Genomic DNA, 4,651 nt, shown 5'->3' on the forward strand with positions numbered 1-4,651 from the left:
GTCAAGACTCAAATCCAGTTCTTACTGCTATGGCAAGCTTTTCCTGCTCAATCTCTTGGCCTTACCATCAGAGCTGAACCAGTCTGTAACATCTCTGATATCCCCCATTGCAATATAGATAGGTGAAGATGACAGAAGGGGCTGGACCTGAACTTGATCTGCTCCCCAGGGTAGGACAGGAACTGGGTTGGAAAGGTACACTGTCCAAAAGGCCTCACAGATTCTTGTGTGATGCAAGCAAAGCTGTGGCCTAGGGTATAACCAGGACCACAAAGGGAATAGAGCTCAGCAGCATGGATATCCCAGGAGCAGGAGGTTGTCAATCCTCATCATCCTTGATAATGGGTCCCTGCTGCTCACTTGGCATTCATGGTCACATTCTAGCCTTGGGAAAACACACCACTGAGAATAAATAGGGTGGCAAGAAGCAAGCCCAGTGCTTGACTAGGGGATATGATGGGCAGAGAGGAATTTAACTCAGGAACCCATGTGGGCATTGGCTCTCCTAGTCAGAGGGGAGCAACATACACTGGGAGATCAGGTAATGCCCTGGGACCCCTAGACTTGAGTCAGTCACCACTATGCAGGACTAGAAGGGAGCTAAGGCTTTCTAAATGCCACCGGACTCCAGTCTTGATGTGGGCTCTGAAACAATATTGTAGCTTCAGGAGGGAGAATGGCAAGACAGCTGGTCTTGAGCTGAGAAAGGATCCAAAAAATACTAAGAGCCGAGAATACCTTGCTGCAAATGGCCACTTATTTCCATGCCAGGCCTAATAGACATATAATTTAGAAGTAATAAACTCAAATTATCTAAAGTAAATAATCATTCTGAAAAGCCACAACTCTATGCCAAATTAAGAACTTCCCTGAAAGCATTGTTAACGTCTGGAGTTTCCAAACAATAAAATTCATTCTTCTCATCCAACTTTTACATCATCTCACTATTAAGGACAGTGGCTTCCTGGATGATTGTTAATGATGGTTTTCTTTATTATATTTTAGACCATTTAAAGTTTATTGATTTATACTTTCTTGTAATTAGTTGTAGTGATTAAAATAGCTTTTATGGCCCTCTAGAGATTGACTTTTTAAAGAATCAACATTTACCCCAAATTGTGTGCTTTAAAACATGGTTAAATACTGTTTGAATTCAGTACTAAACCATCATTGGTGAAACTGTGATTTTATATGTAGTTGCTTTCTCATCCCTCTGCTTATATGGCACTATCATCCAACTACTTGGCAGCCAATAATAATAACAGCAGCCAACTTTCATTGAGTGATTACAATGAGCGGAACATTGTGCTAAGTGTCTTAACACATTATTTCATTTAATCCTCTCAACAACCCTATGAGTCAGAGACTATTTAACTATTTAATTGAAATCTGAGGAGTTAAGTCACTTGGCTGATAAGTAGAAAGTTAGGAATTTGAACCTTTGAAACTATGACTTTAAAACCTCTGCTTTTAACCACTAAACTCCAGTGCACATTGCCAGAGGAGCCAAGTAAGACCCCTTGTACACATGGGTGAATTGGCAGTCCCCGGCTGACATAATTTGAAGGATGCTAGAGACCTCTCTTAAACAAAAATATCTCTCCTCACCAAACTCACTTGAAGCTGAAATTTCTCCATTAGTATGATTCCTTTAACTAAGGTATCATATGTTCCTGGAAATATAAGTACTCTAACACAGTACTACTTGAAGTGTGGCCTAAAGCTAAAACAATAAAACAATAGAAGAAAACATAAATCTTTATGACCTTGGGTTAGGGAGTGGTTTCTTAAATACAGCATCAAAAGCACAAGAGACAGAAGAAAAATAGATAAACTGGACTTCATAAAAATGATAAACTTTAGTGCTGCAGATGATACCATCAAGAAAGTGAAAAGACAGCTTACAGAATGGGAGAAAATATTTGTAAATTATATACTTGATAAGAGATTGTATCCAAAATATATAAAGAACTCTTGCAACTCAATAATAAAAAGACAACCTAAATAAGAAATGGGCAAAGGATTTGAACAGACATATCTCCAGAGAAGATACACGAATGCCCAGTAAACACATGAAAAGATGCTCAACATAATGAGTCATCAGGGAAATGCAAATCAAAACCAGTGAACCCACTTCACTTCACTTCAAAAACCATTTCACATCTACTAGGATGACTATTATCAAAAAGACAGACAGTAACAGATTTGGTGAAGATGTGAGAGAATTGGAGCCCTTGTACATTGCTGGTGGGAATGTAAAATGGTGCACCCGCTATGGGAAAGAGTTTGGCAGCTCCTAAAAAAGTTAAACATAGAATTACCATATCACCTAGTAATTCCATTCCTAGGGATATACTCAGAAGTATGGGAAATAGGTATTCAAATGTTTTTATACAAATGTTCATAGCAGCACTATTTACAATAGCCAAAAGGTAGAAATGACTCATGTCCATCAATGGATGAATGGATATACAAAATATGGTGTATACTGTTAATCAGCCATGAGAAGAAATGAAGTATTGACTCATGCTACAACATGGATGAACCTTAAAAACATTATGCTAAGTGAAATAAGCCAGACATAAAAGGTCACATAATGCATGATTCCATTTATATGAAATTATAGAATGGCAAATCCATTGAGATAGAAATCAGATTGCTGGTTTTCAAGGGTGAGGGGGAAGACAAAATTTGTAGAAACTGCTTAATGGGTACAGGGTTTTCCTTTGAATGGTGAAAATGTTTTGGAACTAAATAGAGGTAGTGGTGTCCCCAAATTGTAAATGTATTGAATACCACTGAAATGTCACTGTGAAATGGTTAATTTTATGTTATGGGAATTTCATTTAAAAAAAAACTTTATAAATTTAGCACAAGATATGTAAGACCTTTCCAGTGAAAACCTCCAAACATTGTTGAAAGAAATTTAAAAGACTTAAAACACTTGAGAAATATACTATATGCATGGGTTTGTAGATTCAGTATTGTTAAGATGTCAGTTCTCCCCAAATGTTTTTATAGGTTCAACACAATTTCAATCAAATTCCCAAAAACACTTTTGGGAGAAAATAGCAAGACAACTCTGTAATTAAACACAAGTGCAAAAGATGTAGGATACCCAAAGCAATTTTGAAAAAGAGGAGCAAGTTTTCAGGAATTTATACCACTTGATTTCAAAACTTACTATAAAGTTATAGCAATCATAATACTGTGTGCTACTGGCTTCAGGATTGACAAACACATCAGTGTAACTGAATAGAGAGCCCAGACATAGGCCATACCTATAGGGTCATTTGATTTTTGACAAAGGTGCCAAAGAAATGGACAAAGGAAAGTCTTTTCAACAAAATGGTGCTGGAATAAATAATTCTGTATCCATATGAAAAAAAAAAGTTACCTTCAACCCCTACCTCACACCATATACAAAATTTAATCTGAGACAGATGATAGACCTAAATGTAAAACTTGAAATCATAAAAATTTCAGACCAAACATGGGAGAATATCTTCATGACTAGGAGGCAAGCAAAGATTTCTTGGACATACAAAGCAATAGTTGCCTAAAAACAAAAAACCGACCTGATAAATCGGACTTCATCAAAATTAAAAGTTTGTGCTCATCATAACACCAGTAAGAAAATGAACATGTAAGCCACAGACTGGGAGAAAACATATGCAAGCATATCTCTGACAAAGAACTTGTATCTAGGATATATAAAGAACTCCTTCATCTTAATAAAAATAAGAAGCAATCAGATTTAAAAAGAAAAAAACCCAGCAAAAGAATAGACATTTCATAAAGGAAAATATACAAATTATCAATAAACATGAAAAAGTGACCAACACCTTTAGTCATCAGGAGATCAAGTTAAAAACCACAATGAGATATCACTGCATACCCACTAGAATGACTAAATTTAAAGGACTGACAAACTCACACATTGGCAAAGTTGTTAGAGTGACTGAAACTCATTTGTTATTGATAGGAATGCAAAATGGTATACATTCTTTAGGAAGAGGTCTGGAAATTTCAAACCTAAGCCAGAGTCAATGCACTTCAATCCAAGAAAGGGAAATTTAAGAACAACCAATCACAGATAGCCAACTAGGCTTTCCCAAACAAGGCAACCACGTAAGCTATAGCCAATTGAGTAACTGCTTTGCTTTGTTTCAGGATCTTCTGTATGAAGACCTTGCCCCCGTTGGTGGAGCGCTCCTAACCACCTCCAATGGTGGTGGTCATTTGGCAATGACCAATTCAAATCCATGCATGAACAAATCAACTTTTGAAAAATGTAATGTGCCTCAGCTTACCTTTTAAAACAGCATAATAGCCAGGCACAAAAAGAGGGAGCTGCAGACCCACTGCTGGGCTGGAAACTCACTATTCATGTCATTTCCCAACCTCTATTCCTGTCTTTGTGAGTCCGATTCTGTGATGCTCTTGGGTCCTTGTGAGGCTTGGATGAGTAGAGAAGATCCCTGTTTTTACTCTTTCCATGTATGTTCTTCAGCCAACTTCCATTGTGCAAACTACACCAAACCTATAAACAAATGCTTAACCCACTAGCTGTGTTGCTTTTATATAGTCCCAGTTTTACTTATGTCTATGTCTAAAGATATAAAAGACATTTTCTGTATTCTCTGCTCAA

This window comes from Mirounga angustirostris, unplaced genomic scaffold, assembly GCF_029215605.1.
Source record: "Mirounga angustirostris isolate CCGP_5_RB_7025 unplaced genomic scaffold, mMirAng1.0.hap1 SCAF_14, whole genome shotgun sequence".
NCBI lineage: Eukaryota > Metazoa > Chordata > Mammalia > Carnivora > Phocidae > Mirounga > Mirounga angustirostris.